Here is an 18,400-nt window from a genome sequence, read left to right on the forward strand (position 1 = left end):
AAGCTTCTAAAGCCATGACATCATTTTCTGGAATTTTCCACGCTGTTTAAAGGCACAGTCAGCTTAGTGCATGTAAACTTCTGAACCACTGGAATTGTGACACAGTGAATTATAAGTGAAATAATCTGTCTGTAAACAATCGGTGTAAAATTTACTTGTGTCATGCACAAAGTAGATGTCCTAACCGACTTGTCAAAACTATAGTTTGTTAACAAGAAATTTGTGGAGTGGTTTTAATGACTCCAAACTAAGTGTATGTAAACTTCCGATTTCAACTGTATAATGCATTTCTCACTTCTTAATATATAATATAGCATAAAGGTCAATATGCATTCCCTGGATATGTTAGCTGAAATGGCTTACTGTTTTAATCATAGGCTACCATCTCTGTGGCCTTACTTGGCACTGAAAAAAAAATAGTGTCTCGAACCTTGTCGCCAGGCCTTGAATTTCCCTCCATGGCCGTCGATTCCCCCTAAACAAAATCCATGCCTTGCAGTCAAATTGGCAGCTGCGCCTATGGGCTGAATATAGTAATTATAATTCCCTTCCCCCCGGATGCCAGTCGCCCTGCTCCGAAGCACCTCTTACTCACGTCTCTCTCAGATATCTCAATTCTCAAGGGCATCGCAGCTCTGAAGTAGGCTTCTAGGAAAGACCGACACACCAGGGATGCAACAATGCGCGTCCTTCTTATCAAATTCAGAGGTGCACATTGACGATGTTAGGAGAACTGTCCACATTTACCTTTTGTGTAACGAAAAGCAAAAGCACTAGCCTATGTCTATCTAATCAACAATTTAAATCAATTTTAAAATAAGGCTGTAACATAACAAAATTTGAAAAAAGTCAAGGGGTTTGAATACTTTGAGAAATAACAATTTTCACATACAGTGCCATGTCTTGTGGTAAAAGAGAGAATATGAGGATTTCCAATGACATCATTGGTGTGCATCATGTGACTTCAACCAAATCTGAGTCGGTATTGCCTACCAATTGGTCGATAATGTCATTGGAAACACATCTTCCTTTATATATATTTTTTTTACTACTGTTTCTACTGTTTTGTAGACACGTGCAATTTTCACATATGTTGATGTTGGGGTGGTGCTTGCATGTCAGGAGTACAGGGCGAGGAAGAAAAGAAACTATGAAAAATGCATTGCATTGCTGTGGAAAAGAACAGCATGTCACATGACTTGCACCAGACTGAGGCACAGTCTACATCTGGTGCATTGCATTGCTGTGGAAAATAACAGCATGTCACATGACTTACACCATTGTGAGGCACGGTCCAGAACATCTTGTATGTTTTTTAACCTGGTGGTGTCTCCCACCAACTCTCGGTGTGTGTGTGTGTGTGTTTGTGTGTTAGAATGGTGGATGTGCCATAGCTTGCATGCAGAATGAAGTGACAAGAGTGAGCCAGACTGGTTATAAAATGGAATGTGTGTGTGTGTGTATATGTCCGTGTCTGAGCAAGTTAGCAATAGTTGAATCAAGGGTCTGTTTGTACACCAGTTTACAGTATGTACAGTGTGTGTTGTAGGTCAGTGAGGGCACAGCCCCCCGTCTGTACAGATGTGGGTTGGTCGGCCCACCAACAGTTGTGCAACATCTGTCAGGAGACTCCTGAATGCACCACAGCCTCTCTGCTCCTTTCCTGTCCCCTCCCCTTTATTCCCTCCTCCTCCCACTCTCTTCTCTCCATTCACTCCCCCGCCCTCTGATCCCTCCCTATCTCCTGCCTGCCTCATTCTCCTAAATCACTCTCCTCTTTCTCCCCCTATACCTCACTTCCCCACCTCGCTCTCTTCTCCTTCCACAGCTCTCCACCTTTCTTTCTCAATCACTCCCAGGATTCCGATAAACATTCTGGGGGGGGGGGGGGGGGGGGGGGGGGGGGTCGACATACAGTACCAGTCAAGAGTTTGGACACACAAACTAATTCAAGGGTTTTTCTTTATTTTTACTATTTTCTACATTGTAGAATAATAGTGAAGACACCAAAACTATGAAATAACAGATACGGAATCACGTAGTAACCCAAAAAAGTGCTGTACAAGTCAAAATACATTTTATACGTAAGATTCTTCAAAGTAGCTACCCTTTGCCTTGATGACAGCTGTGCACACTCTTGGCATTCTCTCAACCAGCTTCATGAGGTAGTCACCTGGAATGAACACGTGGGCCTTGTTAAAAGTTCATTTGTGGAATTTATTTCCTTCTTAATACGTTTGAGCCAATCAGTTGTGTTGTGACAAGGAAGGGGTGGTATACAGAAGATAGCCCTATTTGGTAAGAGACCAAATTCATATTACAGCTAAAATAAGCAAGAGAAATGACAGTCCATCACGAAGTTCTGTCAATCAGTAACATTTCAAGAACTTTTAAAGTTTCTTCAAGTGCAGTCGCAAAAACCATCAAGTATGATGAAACTGGCTCTCATGAGGACTGCCACATCTGTCCTTTGGTCTGATGAGTCCAAATCTGCGATTTTTGGTTCCAACCGCCGTCTCTTTGTGAGACGCAGAGTAGGTGAACGGATGATCTCCGCGTATGTGGTTCCAACCGTGAAGCATGGAGGAGGAGGTGTGATGGTGATTTGCTGGTGACACTGTCTGTGATTTATTTAGAATGCAAGGCACTTAACCAGCATGGCTACCACAGTATTCTGCAGCAATACGCCAACCCCGCTGGATTGCTCTTAGTGGGACTATAATTTGTTTTTCAACAGGACAATGACCCAACACACCTCCAGGCTATGTAAGAGCTATTTGACCAAGGAGAGTGATGGAGTGCTGCATCAGATGACCTGGCCTCCATAATCACGTGACCTCAACCCAATTGAGATGGTTTGGGATGAGTTGGACCGCAAAGTGAAGGAAAAGCAGCCAACAAGTGCTCAAAATATGTGAGAGCTCCTTCAAGACTTTTGGAAAAGCATTCCAGGTGAAGCTGGTTGAGAGAATGCCAAGAGTCTGAAAATCTGTCTTCAAGGCAAAGGGTTGAAGAATCTCAAATGTAAAATATATTTAATTTGTTTAGCACTTTTTTGGTTACTACATGATTCCATATGTGTAATTTCATACTTTTGATGTCTTCACTATTATTCTACAATGTAGAAAATAGTATAAATAAAGAAAACCCCTTGAATGTGTAGGTGTGTCCAAACTTTTTACTGGTATTGTATAAAGTCTTCATAAAGCACAGTGAGTTATAGACCACAAACATTCAGCATGCCAACCCTGTTAGTCTGTCTACATTTCAGGGGTTGATTATGCGTGAATGATAAGCAAAATTAGCTAGCCCTGTTCCTTCCCTTTAGACATTTGTTTTAACCTTTAAGATAAGGTGACCAGGAGTAGAATACAGATCAATCTTCTGTCCAGCTGGCTCTATACATTGTGTTGGTTGGGCACAGAGGCTGAACGATAAACTCAACCTTCATGCCCCTGCTAGAGTACAGTACACTAACTGGAGACTGTAGTAAGGAGAGTGTAGAGACTAGAGGAAATATACATTAATAAGAGTAGACACTGGTAAGCACTTTCACATGAACTAGACTGTTCGTTTTGGGAAATCACAGCAGTCAAGGGGACGACTTGATCACACCAGGCCGAATCTTTGGGAAGACAAGGAGGGTGTCGATAAGCGAGACCGACTGGGAGAGACGAGCGAGAACAGTTAGATTGAGGTACAGACAGACAGGCTGGTAGAGAAAGAAAGAGATACTGCCATAGAGGGTTACTAGTTTTCTAAACGTTTTTTCTCTCGGTTTCCATCTGACTGTTAAATCACAATGGTGCAGAAAACAGACAACAATTAGAAGTCCCCAGAATGCTAAAGCCAGGCCACAGTGGAACATAATGACATCCCGAGCAGTAGGCTAGTATTGCAGATTGCCACGCCCACGTTTTCACATTCTAGTATTTCCACCCATTATATAAATTACAAATACAGCAAGCTAAGCCGGGGTGTAAAAATCAATCCTTGAGGTTTTATTTTCACAGAAACCAGAGCATTGGATATCATGGATGTCATGAAGATACTTAGACCACCTATTGCGATGTGAGGTGCTAGAGAGACTGGAGTATCTTTAAGGCCAGGCAACACACCCTCATAGGGGGAAAAAAATGTCCCTGAAAATTATATCACAATAACGTTTTACCAGTTGAATGTAGACACAAATGTACAACTTTTTTGTATTACAATGTTTTTGAAAAATGGTATAAAAATATGAAAATTAGGTAAGATCATTAAATATGCACATATTTGCATATCACATAAATCAATTTTTCTGGACATTGGATGAAGTCAGTCTTAAATATTTTGGTTTCATTTTGTTAAGATACTCCAAGACCAGACTTGTCCACAGCAGATTGCAGATAAATACTTTTTTCTTCTTTCTATCTGTAAAATACTAAAGACATGTACGTAAAAATGAATTTTTGTTTTTTTTATACAACGTATCAACAATTCCCTCTGAGCAAGTCTGGAGAACATATCTAAGAAATGGCAGTTAAAGACAACTACACTGAATTTAGAATAATGCCCATTTAGACCCCATCACCATCTTTAAAGTAAGTTACTAAATATAGTCCACTTTGTAACACTATAAAATCGGCTTTTAAAATGGACAATTTTATGTAATGAGCTTTGAAATTATTGATGTATGTTCATTTTAAAGTGGTTAATATTTATTGTAATATTGATGACAGTAGTATGATAAACTAAACTAAATATACATTTTCATTAAGTTTGACATTTTTATATTAGCTTTTTGGAAATACTCATTAATGGCCCAAAATACCAACAAATCCAAAAATTGATAGGTAAATGCAAATTTATTTTCAATCTGTGGCATTAAAGGAAAATTCCACCCCAAACAACTCATTCCTTTAATTTACACTCTTACATAACACTATGTGAGAACAATATTTTTTTGTGAACAAATGTTTCATTTTGACTATATACTAAGGTTAGTAACAACATGGAAAATCGTTGTGGAAATCTGTTGCAGCTCAAGTCAAATACAAAATCTACAATATGCAATGCTCTCTTTTGTCTGGCTAGCTACGTAAATCGCATAAAACCACGGTATCAATCTAGGAATCTACCATCTCACCCTGTTCGCAACCTCAGAAATACTTTTGAGATGGGAAACCGTGTCCATTCTACGTGAATGGGCCACGTGGTGCATTCTGGGCGATCATGGAACAAGGAGCGCTCTCCTAAAAGGAGTGAATGGGAGTCTATGGGGCGCTAGCTCAAAACCCCAAGAAATCTGTAATATCGTATAGCTTTGGAATGGTGACATTACGTACTTCTGAGGAAAATAGGCCATTTTTTTCCACGTATACACTGACTTTGAGAAGGGATTGCGTGACTGTTAGCTTAGCAACCGGGTGAAGAAGCATGACATCGTGAACACGATTGGTCGACACTGCTGGGTGCTGCGTTATACGTTCCTTCATTCATTGGATTCCCATCTCCTCTCTATAATATATTTGGCAACTGCACCATGCAATGCACCCTAGCCTAAAGAGGCAGACAAATAGGACACATGTGCTAGACCCTCCTTTAAATTATACATTGCTCGGGGTAGGAATATCACAAAAATATGATCAATGGCTCGTTTGAGAGGAGACATTCTCCTGGAGTTATGACATCAGCCAGTATTTAAATCTGACATTATTTTAAAACGTTTTTTGCGTCATACCGGACGGATTTCTGCTTGCTTGAACCACAATAACCCAGATACACAAGAAAACATGAAATGACCCAGGGAATCGATAGAACATCACTCAGAGATGCACAAAAACAATATACCATTCAAAATGGGAGAACCTTTCCTTTAAATAATGACAAGAGCAACAGGGAATAAAATAGTGGTACAATGTATCAATCTCGAAAGCGGAAAAGGACAAATTGTACCCATGTGTTGCCACGCTGCCAACAGTCGGTGGGCAGTCCCAGAGAGCGTAACAACCGTCCCTCTGAGATGATAGGTCCATTCTGAAGCAGTTCTATTGGCTGGCTCGCGCGCATTGGTCTGGGCGCGCGCATAACGCACATTGGCGCATGCTTGCATCATATTGTGCCCGCCATAGAGAGAGAGAGCAGACCACAGCCCCCGGCATTATGACTAGCCTGTCTTTGTCTACCCACCGGTCCCCTACTATCCGAATGTAGGTCAGTGGAGCCAAAATCTCATCAGCTTGACTTTACACTACTAACTACGCACACAAAAAAAAATAACACGATGCGACTAGTGTGTATTACAAAAGAGGAAAACGGAACGATACTAGTTAACATTAGCTCTTTTGTGGTAGGTCTGCCCGGTAAACTTTGCAGAGCCCCCCCCCCCCCCCCCCATTTTGCCAGCCAGTGAGAACGTGTCCGGACAAGCGAATTCACAAATCAATATGTACAGATGGCAGGTTTTTGCAAGAAAGACAAACAATTGGTATGCGGTGCAGCATAATAACAACGGATGTATTTCTGATAAATTGTCATTGCACTAACCGCTGTGTTACCAACGACACGCTCGTGTCCATCCGTTCCGCGTTCTCCCGCTATAAGGCGGGAAGATGCAATGTAACAACAATGTAACAACCATCGCCGATTCAGGTTAAAACATCGACAGTCAAGTAAAGACTCTATTTTAGATCTAGAACAACGACCTCACAGAGGTCAGCGTATAAAACCAAGTAAACCACCTTCGCCTAACCTGCTGCGTAAATCCTAACCTGCTATAAAAAGTCAAATCTGACGTTCATTTTACAAAAGCTGGATCCCTGTTAGCCATGACCACGTCGTTTGCAACCATTTCCTCCAGTAGCCTACGTACAGTACACGATGTAGCCTACGTACAGTACACGATGTAGCCTACAATGACAATCCTCTAGCTATATTTTGCAGAAATAATTGCTTACCTGGGGCTTTTGACAGCAGATGGTGATAGACATATTTAATGTAAATTCAGAGTTGTCTGTGTGGGTACAGCAAATACGATGCAGTTGGCACGGTTCAGTTTTCTCAGGTCCCTCTCGCTCTGTCCCTCTGGCTCTCCAATGTGACTGAAGCACAGGCAAGTTGAATGAGCAGTGTCTGGGTTGCTCTAACGCGTTCAAAAAAACACTGTCAAGTGCCACCCTGCCGGTGACGTTGCAACGTCTAGGCCCGCCTGCGAAAAAGTACGTACATCCAGGCGGGGCGGCAAGTAGTTGTGCAATGAATAGATAGATGTCTAAAACAGGCCTATATTTCTCCCAACTTCTTCTGTATCTGCCGGAAAGTATAATTTAATTTAATAATTTTACTTTAGACTTTGATTAAGTCATAGGACATACTGCTACTGATTTGGACTGATTTGATAGCAGGCCTATTGCTTGCCTTATAAATCAGGCTATTATACCAATTATTGGTATACTATCAAACAAAGCACTGCAAAAACGTGGAAAGCTTACTTACAAGCCAGATGTTGAATAAAAATACATTTGAACTTACTCTACGGGGTTGTATGTGCGTTAGGTCCTTCAGCTGGTCAGATTTTAGACAAAATATGCACAGGGAAGTATTATTACACACTTTTTAGATCGCTGGTACTGCCGTTTAAAGGTCACCTGGGACATGCGCAAAACCATGTAAACGCCTGCACGACATCCGTAAGTATGCATACATTGCGTACAAGTACTTCTGTGCTTAAGTCATGAGCAATTTACTTGATTGTCACTCACAGAGACCAACGTTTTGAAGTTGGTTTAATAATACTGTGGATATTTTGTCTCAAATTTAGACCAGCTGAAGGACCAACCAGACAGACAACCAGCAGAGTAAGTTCAAGTCTATTTTGATTCAACATTCGTGACAGACAACGGTCGTTTTTTCTTCTTCAATGTAATTGTGTTACAGCATCATCACAAATCGGGACAAGCCTACTGTATACTGCCTACCGATGGGGATTAGTCTTGTATACTGACTAGATATAGGCTAGATCTGCTAGACCTGAGCCCGACTCTCCTATGAGTACCTTGTTGTTCCTCTCCTGATGAGGCATCATGAGATGATAGGAGATCCTGTCCCTGAGAGCCGCTATCCCCTACAGACATCATCATCATCAGGAAGGCATACCTTCAGATAGATCCCTGCATGGTTGCTAAGACCTTATACTAGTCTACTGTACTCTACAGTGATTAGATCAGATTAAGGGATCACAAACTGTAGCCACATGAGCCTCATGCTAGTTAGTCTGTGCCAGCCCTGCAGCGTTCTGTAACCTGGCTCCTCCCGCCCACTGATTCAGTGACAGTAATGGCACAATAGATTTGAGCCAAAGCCCTACTGTAGAAGAGCTCTGCCTGTCCTTTGTATGTAAGACCAGAGGGCTAGCCTAACAACCAAACCCAGGTGGGTAGTCAACACACAGATCAAATTTGTCAAAACAGTGGTGTATGGTGTCTGAGTGGGATGAATCAAGGGATCATGGCAAAACAGAACAGTGGTGGTTGGTGCAGGTTGGTATTTAGGCATGGGGACATCGTCATTGTCACGCTGGCTATTACCAACGTAGGGAGATGTCACATTCCTGACTGAGTGAGAGCCTATAGTGTATTAAAACGGTCTTATTCAGGACTCAGCCAATGTGTGTTTGATTTGGTCATGCTCTTTACAGAGGCTTTGAAATGGAGGACCTGTTGCTAGGCAGTCTGCTCAGCGTTCTCTGTTTATCGCTGACAAACAATGTCCGCCTGCATAAGATATCACCTGGTTCCTTACCCTTTTGTGTGTATGCATAATGTCCTGACTTTGGCAGGGAGGGACACACTTGACATTTACAAGACAGAAGACCCAAACTCATCGTCAAATCAAATCAAAGTTTATTTGTCACGTGCGCTGAATACAACCTTAGCATTTCACTATAACTTACAGGCTCTAACCAACAGTGCAAAAAAAGGTATTAGGTGAACAATAGGTAAGTAATATATAAAAACAACAGTAAAAAACAGTGAAAAATAACAGTAGCGAGGCTACATACAGTAGCGAGGCTACATACAGTAGCGAGGCTATATACAGTAGCGAGGCTACATACAGTAGCGAGGCTATATACCGGCACCGTTTATTCGGCCTGATTGAGGTAGTATGTACATATTGTTAAAGTGACGATGCATATATGATGAACAGAGAGTAGAAGTAGCATAAAAGAGGGGTTGGCGGGTGGTGGGTGGCGGGACACAATGCAGATAGCCCGGTTAGCCAATGTGCGGGGGCACTGGTTGGTCGCGCCAATTGAGATAGTATGTACATGAATCTATAGTTAAAGTGATTATGCATATATGATAAACAGAGAGTAGCAGCAGTGTAAAAGAGGGGTTGGGGGGGGGGGGGGGGGGGGTACACAATGTAAATAGTCCAGGTAGCCATTTGATTACCTGTTCAGGAGTCTTATGGTTTGGGGGTAAAAACTGTTGAGAAGCCTTTTTGTCCTAGACTTGGCACTCCGGTACCGCTTGCCATGTGGTAGTTGAGAGAGCAGTCTATGACTGGGGTGGCCGGGGTCTTTGACAATTTTTAGGGCCTTCCACTGACACCGCCTGGTGTAGAGGTCCTGGATGGCAGGCAGCTTAGCCCCAGTGATGTAACCTCTGTAGTGCCTTGCGGTCGGAGGCCGAGCAATTGCCATACCAAGCTGTGATGCAGTGTTGCACCTATAGAACTTTTTGAGGATCTGAGGACCCATGCCAAATCTTTTTAGTTACCTGCCGGGGAATAGGCTTTGTTGTGCCCTCTTCACAACTGTCTTGGTGTGTTTGGACCAATCTAGTTTGTTGTTGATGTGGAAACCAAGGAACTTGAACCTCTCAACCTGCTCCACTACAGCCCGTCGATGAGAATGGGGGTGTGCTCGGTCCTCCTTTTCCTGTAGTCCACAATCATTTTCTTAGTCTTGGTTACGTTGAGGGATAGGTTGTTATTCTGGCACCACCCGGCCAGGTCTCTGACCTCCTCCCTATAGGCTGTCTCGTCGTTATCAGTGATCAGGCCTACCACTGTTGTGTCGTCTGCAAACTTAATGATGGTGTTGGAGTCGTGCCTGGCCATGCAGTCGTGGGTAAACAGGAAGTACAGGAGGGGACTGAGCACACACCCATGAGGGGCTCCAGTGTTGTGGATCAGCGTGGCAGATGTGTTGCTACCTACCTTCACCACCTGGGGGCGGCCCGTCAAGAAGTCCAGGATCCAGTTGCAGAGGGAGGTGTTTAGTCCCAGGATCCTTCGCTTAGTGATGAACTTTGAGGGTACTATGGTGTTGAAGGCTGAGCTGTAGTCAATGAATAGCATTCTCACATAGGTGTTCCTTTTGTCCAGGTGGGAAAGGGCAGTGTGGAGTGCAATAGAGATTGCATCATCTGTGGATCTGTTTTGGCGGTATGCAAATTGGAGTGGGTTTAGGGTTTCTGGGATAATGGTGTTGATGTGAACCATTACCAGCCTTTCAATGCTCTTCATATGGCTACGGACGTGAGTGCTACGGGTCTGTAGTCATTTAGGCAGGTTGCCTTCGTGTTCTTGGGCACAGGGACTATGGTGGTCTGCTTGAAACATGTTGGTATTACAGACTCATTCAGGGACATGTTGAAAATGTCAGTGAAGACACCTGCCAGGATGCTCAAAGCAAAACAAAACAAACCTGCCACACAATCATGATAGAGAACATGTATATTTAGAATTTCTTAGTTGAACTTAGTTTTTAACTATTTTCAAAGGTTTGAATGTGGTTTGAAATTAAGAACCATATTCAATACCAATCAAAAGTTTGGACACACACTTCTCATTCAATGGTTTTTCTTTATTTTTACTATTTTCTACATTGTAGAATAATAGTGAAGACATTAAAACTATGAAATAACATATGTGGAATAATGTAGTAACCAAAAAAGTGTTAAACAAATGAAAATATATTTTAGATTCTTCAAAGTAGCCACCCTTTGCCTTGATGACAGCTTTGCACACTCTTATTCTCTCAACCAGCTTCATGAGGAATGATTTTATTAACAGTCTTGAAGGAGTTCCCACATATGCTGAACACTTGTTGGCTGCTTTTCCTTCACTCTGTGGTCCAACTCATCTCAAACCATCTCAATTGGGTTGAGGTTGGGTGATTGTTGGAAGCCAAGCCATCTGATGCAGCACTCCATCACTCTCCTTCATGGTCAAATAGCCCTTACACAGCCTGGAGGTGTGTTTTGGGTCATTGTCCTGTTGAAAAACAAATGATAGTCGCACTAAGCGCAAACCAGACGGGATGGTGTATCGCTGCAGAATGCTGTGGTAGCCATGCTGTTTAAGTGCATCTTGAATTCTAAATAAATCACAGACAGTGTCACCAGCAAAGCACCATCACACCTCCTCCTCCATGTTTCACGGTGGGAACCACACATGCGGACATCATCCGTTCACCTACTCTGTGTCTCATAAAGACACGGCGATTGGAACCAAAAATCTCTAATTTGGACTCATCAGATCAAAGGACAGACTTCCACCAATCTAATGTCCATTGCTCTTGTTTCTTGGCCCAATCAAGTCTCTTCTTATTATTGGTGTCTTGTAGTTGTGGTTTCTTTGCAGCAATTCGACTATGAAGGCCTGATTCATGCAGTCTCCTCTGAACAGTTAATGTGTCATGCCCTGACCTTAGAGAGCCTTTTTAGGTCTCTCTTTTGGTTTGGTCAGGGTGGGATTTGGGTGGGCATTCTATGTTCTTTATTTCTTTGTTTCTGGTCGAGTGTGGTTCCCAATCAGAGGCAGCTGTCTATCGTTGTCTCTGATTGGGGATCATACTTAGGCAGCCCTTTCCCTCCTGTGTGGGATCTTGTTTTTTGTTTGTGTGCAGGTAGTTTGCACAACGAAGCTGTTCGGTCGTTGTATTCTTTTGTCTTTTCTAAAGTTTCACTTCGTTAATAAATTATGTGGAACTCAAAGAACGCTGTGCCTTGGTCTCATCCTTCCGACGACACCCGTTACAGAAGATCCCACCACAAAAAGACCAATCAGCGTTTCCTGGAGGAATGGACATGGGAGGAGATACTGGAAGGCAAGGGACCCTGGGCACAGGCTGGTGAATATCGCCGTCCTAAGGAGGAGCTGGAAGCAGCAAAGCCGGAACGGCGACGCTACAAGGAGTTGCCTGAACGAGGTGTGCACGAGAGGCAGCCACATCATTTTTTGGGGGGAGGCACACTAGGAGATTGGCAGGAAGTCAGGTGATAGACCTGAGCCAACTCCCCGTGCTTGCCGTGGGGAGAGAGTGACCGGGCAGGCACCGTCAGCGCCTCGAACGTGCAGGGCTGAAGTGGGTATCCAGCCAGGACGGGTTGTACCTGCTCCACGAACGAAGCCTCCAGTGATGATCCATGGCACGAAGCCTCCAGTGGTGATCCATGGCACGAAGCCTCCAGTGGTGATCCATGGCACGAAGCCTCCAGTGGTGATCCATGGCACGAAGCCTCCAGTGGTGATCCATGGCACGAAGCCTCCAGTGATGATCCATGGCACGAAGCCTCCAGTGATGATCCATGGCACGAAGCCTCCAGTGGTGATCCATGGCACGAAGCCTCCAGTGGTGGTCCATGGCACGAAGCCTCCAGTGATGATCCATGGCACGAAGCCTCCAGTGATGATCCATGGCACGAAGCCTCCAGTGATGATCCATGGCACAAAGCCTCCAGTGATGATCCATGGCACAAAGCCTCCAGTGATGATCCATGGCACAAAGCCTCCAGTGATGATCCATGGCACAAAGCCTCCAGTGAAGCTCCATGGCACGAAGCCTCCAGAGACGGTCCCCGGTCCGGAGCCTCCAGCGACGGTCCCCGGTCCGGAGCCTCCAGCGACGAGGGTCCCCGCACCAGAGGCGCCACCAAAGTGGGGTGAGCCAGAGGTGGAGCGGGGTCTACGTCCCGCACCAGAGCCGCCACCGCGGATAGATGCCCACCCAGACCCTCCCCTATAGGTTCAAGTTTTGCGGCCGGATTCCTCACCTTGAACTTTGCGACCTTTTGCCACATTTCAGGCTTCAAACATAAAGATATAAAACTGTATTTTTTTGTGAAGAATCAACAACAAGTGGGACTGATTTGGGTGGGCATTCTATGTTCTTTATTTCTTTGTTTCTGGCCGAGTGTGGTTCCCAATCAGAGGCAGCTGTAATTTATCTTCTTATCTTCTGTATACCACTCCTACCTTGTGGCTCAAATGCATTAAGTGGGAAAGAAATTCCACAAATGAACTTTTAACAAGGCACATGCATTCCAGTTGATGCAAGCTGGTTGAGAGAATGCCAAGAGTGTGCAATGCTGTCATCAAGGCAAAGGGTAGCTACTTTGAAGAATCAACATTTTGGATTTGTTTTTATATTTTTTGCGGTACTACATGATTCCATATGTGATATTTCATAGTTTTGATGTCTTCACTATTATTCTACAATGTAGAAAATAGTACAAATAAAGAGAAGCCCTTGAATAAGTAGATGTGTTCAAACTTTAGACTGGTGCTGTGTGTGTGTATATATATATATATATATATATATATATATATATATATATATATATATATATATATATATATATACACACACACACATACTCCTGAGGTGAGTGTCATTACTTGCAGATACAGTGCCTTGCGAAAGTATTCGGCCCCCTTGAACTTTGCGACCTTTTGCCACATTTCAGGCTTCAAACATAAAGATATAAAACTGTATTTTTTTGTGAAGAATCAACAACAAGTGGGACACAATCATGAAGTGGAACGACATTTATTGGATATTTCAAACTTTTTTAACAAATCAAAAACTGAAAAATTGGGCGTGCAAAATTATTCAGCCCCCTTAAGTTAATACTTTGTAGCGCCACCTTTTGCTGCGATTACAGCTGTAAGTCGCTTGGGGTATGTCTCTATCAGTTTTGCACATCGAGAGACTGACATTTTTTCCCATTCCTACTTGCAAAACAGCTCGAGCTCAGTGAGGTTGGATGGAGAGCATTTGTGAACAGCAGTTTTCAGTTCTTTCCACAGATTCTCGATTGGATTCAGGTCTGGACTTTGACTTGGCCATTCTAACACCTGGATATGTTTATTTTTGAACCATTCCATTGTAGATTTTGCTTTATGTTTTGGATCATTGTCTTGTTGGAAGACAAATCTGCGTCGCTGTCTCAGGTCTTTTGCAGACTCCATCAGGTTTTCTTCCAGAATGGTCCTGTATTTGGCTCCATCCATCTTCCCATCAATTTTAACCATCTTCCCTGTCCCTGCTGAAGAAAAGCAGGCCCAAACCATGATGCTGCCACCACCATGTTTGACAGTGGGGATGGTGTGTTCAGGGTGATGCGCTGTGTTGCTTGGGAAAAAATTTCAGTCTCTCGATGTGCAAAACTGATAGAGACATACCCCAAGCGACTTACAGCTGTAATCGCAGCAAAAGGTGGCGCTACAAAGTATTAACTTAAGGGGGCTGAATAATTTTGCACGCCCAATTTTTCAGTTTTTGATTTGTTAAAAAAGTTTGAAATATCCAATAAATGTCGTTCCACTTCAAGATTGTGTCCCACTTGTTGTTGATTCTTCACAAAAAAATACAGTTTTATATCTTTATGTTTGAAGCCTGAAATGTGGCAAAAGGTCGCAAAGTTCAAGGGGGCCGAATACTTTCGCAAGGCACTGTAACTTGTTTCCTTCGCCACCTTAAAGATTCCCCTCACAGCAGATCAAAAGTACTGCTACAGCAGAGGACACTTTTCAAGTTTTGATGGAGGTGAATGAGGTTTCCTTGGCAGCACTTTGTCTCCCCAGAGAGAGGCTGAGAGCCAGTGGTGACATCACATGGCCTCAGTCAGGGAGAGGTGTGCTGACAACAGCTGAACAAGCCCAGCCAGCAGCCTCAGCTTGAATCAGTCTCAGACCCACTATAAGCACTATTCACTTTCTCCTGCACACGCAAGCACACCTAATCCTATCCTACAGCCATAGGTTAAATTCCAACCCTCCCCCCTCCTTGAAGTGTGTACTCGTTCACCCTCTGTGATTAATTAAAGGTTTGCAGTTTAAAAAAAATATTTGACCTTTATTTAACCAGGTAGGCCAGTTGAGAACAAGTTCTCATTTACAACTGCGACCTGGCATTGATGTACTGTACATAGAGTCTTGTCTATCATATACCCAATGCTTTTTAAATCTTCTAGGGAATGTGAACCTGCACTTTAGTGGAGAATTGGAATGTTACTTTAGACTGCCTGTAGCATAATCAAGCAACGCAGCTCCCCTCCTCTCTCTCCGGCAGCAACACCAGCAACACCAGATCTCAGTGGCCCCCAAAAGGTTCAGTGGGGCTTCACATATGAGCCTTGACAAGAGCCGTATGAATATTTCAGCTATGTCTCGTTCTGGCACGTGGCAGGTGCTGATGGCTGTGCTGCTGGCATTTTCTGATTAAGACTTACTGCAGCGGAAGACATACCCTGATCTGAACACCAGGCACAGTGGCGGGCAGCCTGGCCCTGGACGCAACATGTGTCTTGGCATTTAATCAATACATTCTGAGGTGGGTGGGCCTTTCGATCAAGTAGTGAGTCACTAGTCACTAAGTTAGTCACAAAGTTCTCATCTCTAGTGATAGCACGGTGCTGCTGTATCAATCACCCTTGCAGAGTATATTGCATTATGCAAAATGTTTTTTTCCAACTGGTAATATATATATTTTTTAATTGCAAACATGGGACATTATATTGGGCTCCCGAGTGTTGCAGCGGTCTAGGGCACTGCATCTCAGTGCTAAAGGTGTCACTACAGTCCCTGGTTTGATTCCAGGCTGTATCACATCCGGCCGTGATTGGGAGTCCCGTCATTGTAAATAATAATTTGTTCTAATGCACTGAGATGCACTACCTCAGCGTTTCACAAATTCTGTCCTCGGGACCCCTGACACTACAAGCAGATTCAAATGATCAAAGCTTGATGTTTTGAACCAGCTGTGCACCCCTTGGGGTGCGAAGGACCAAGTTTGAGAAACCTTTTCTACCGACTCCAGAAGAATCCTTTTTTTCAAATCATGAGAGAAAAATATTGCATTTTATTTATATAACAAACATGAGTTTGGAGGGTTAAAAATATGAACTATTAAGGCATTAAACCTCTCTCTTAAAGCCTTCATTATACCAAAATGATATCAAAATCCAAACTGGTTTTCCAGCAGGCTACTAAGAGAGGCACATCCAATGTTCAAAAGGGGGCTTTTTGTTGTTATACATCTTAAAACCAATCATTTCGGATGAATTGACAATGGAACCTTGTTTTAAATTATCCCCCCCCTTTTAAATGAAGCCACATAGATTTGGTTACAAGTCCAATGCCATCCTCCAGAAGAGGCTAAACAAATATTTGAGCAAATTATATGGCTAAAAAAAGTATAAGTAAGGTATCTTGTTTATGAATTGTAAATAAAGACTGTAAAATTATGTAACACAAGCAATTAACAAAGGTCTATAGAGAGGTATGCTTAATGCAAAAGTATAACCAACTCATTGCAGTTCAGCCACAAAAATGGAAGAGGCAATTACTCAAAAGAGAAAGGAATGTATTGGTTTGCCTGCCTCCAATGAAAAACCATGCATGGATTAAAATGACTAGTATAAATCATTAAATGTTTCAGTTTAACTCAAGTTTGAGAGGTTTGGGAACTAAGATAATTGGGAACAGATTGTTGATGTCCCAATACTGTAGCATTGGGTTTATGAACTGATATACAAAACAATTATTTTCAATTTAAACTATTATATACAATTCCTGCCACAAAAATAATTATCAATATATGGGGCATTGAACAGTAAACCCTGTGCAGACTGCCACAAGGAAAGAGATCATCTTTTTTGGTACTGTCCTTCAGTGGTTCACTGTTACAATTTAGTAGTCACTTTTCCAGAGTGACTGCATAGATTTTTGTTTGGGTCCCCCTCATGTGAATTGAACCCACAACCCTGGCATTTCAAGCACCATTCTCTTCCAACTGAGCCACACAGGACAACACATGGTATTTTGGAGTCAGGTCCAGGAGGGGTTGTGAAGTCATAACAGTCTGTGTTCAGATGGACTGACAAACAGCACTGTTAGGAGATCTGAAAAATCTTGATCAATTAATGGGAAATATGATTATACTCTTAGGTAAAATATAAATTTTTAGGGCAATCTTGGTAGAATTGGTACAAATAGAGAGGTTCACGACCCTCGTAAGAATCCACAGTTAAATAAAAGGATGTATTGCAAAAGGAAATTGTAAAATGGTAGTGTACTATGAACGATGGATTAGTCTGTGGACATCTAAGGGTTGGAGTTAAGATCAGAGTGTACTATATATGTGCTCGAAGATAAATGTTAGTTTACTCCAATCAGGGGAGGGGTGGTAGGGTTAGGAAAAAAATAGGGGGAATGTAATGTTAAATGACCAGAATGAGCTAATGTATTCTAGAACTGGGGTCTAGGTTTTTTTAAACTGGTTTGTGCCTGGATTAATGGAATGGAATATGAGAATGGTGTCATAAGAGCCAAGTCACATGGTGTTCTGATAACAAACTGATAAACTGTGACAAACTCTCACTCATGACTAATGCACCGTATGACCTTGACGAATGTGAGGGCGAATGTGAGGCAGTGGGATTGTGTATCTTTCTCTGTTCATTGCTCCAGAGTAGGAATGACATCATTTTTTCTGTGTTCAAATTGTGTTTGCTGAAAGGGTCCAGAGGGTCAGAGAGATAAATATTATAGTGCAAGAAGTGCTGCCAGGTCATATAGATTTTTCTCAATTGTATAGTACCTTATGTCAACTTTGAACCCAAAATATCTCACAGGTGGAAGTTTTACATAGGACTCTAGGCCATTGAAGCACTGTACCATTAAAGTTAATAGACCCAAACTGAAAACATTGTGTCCACTTCACTGAGCCAAAGTCTTGTCGAAAACTATTGATTTTAGACAAAATAACCATTTACCATTTTGTAGACATAATAATAATCATTGAACATTACAGTTCATCCTATCCTATTTTCCGCCCTGGTGATTCAATCAGCAGCGACACAATTCGAATGTGTCTGTTAACTGGCTAGCGAAACTGTGTCCGTGGCACAATGGTGTCTGTTGCTCCATCAACGTGTTCATTAATTTAACAGTGTCCATTTTAATGGTGTAGCTGTTAAACCATTGTGGCTCTGTCACAGAAGTCTCAGACTCTTCTTCTTCCGTCCACTTTTATATTTAGTGAAATATTTCAGATATTCTATTCATATTTGTACTATTTAATAAGTAAAGCTTTATCTTCTATAGTCCAAAAGTCAGTGTGACTGAG

The 18,400-nt window shown here is 42.6% G+C and overlaps 1 protein-coding gene across 2 annotated transcripts in view; it reads right to left on the minus strand.

The window, feature by feature from the left end:
- The window catches only part of LOC139409504 (influenza virus NS1A binding protein a), a 49,306-nt gene that overhangs the window by 30,547 nt on the left and 359 nt on the right, over positions 1 to 18,400 (minus strand). Inside the window, exon 1 of one of the 2 annotated variants that reach the window (XM_071154757.1) lies at positions 6,939 to 7,152. The exons of the other annotated variant lie outside the window; for it this stretch is intronic. The gene's annotated coding sequence lies outside the window, so the exon portion shown is untranslated. Of the gene's footprint in view, positions 1 to 6,938; positions 7,153 to 18,400 lie in introns of those variants that run through there. 2 annotated transcript variants of the gene reach the window in all.

Source organism: Oncorhynchus clarkii, chromosome 5 (assembly GCF_045791955.1).
Source record: "Oncorhynchus clarkii lewisi isolate Uvic-CL-2024 chromosome 5, UVic_Ocla_1.0, whole genome shotgun sequence".
NCBI lineage: Eukaryota > Metazoa > Chordata > Actinopteri > Salmoniformes > Salmonidae > Oncorhynchus > Oncorhynchus clarkii.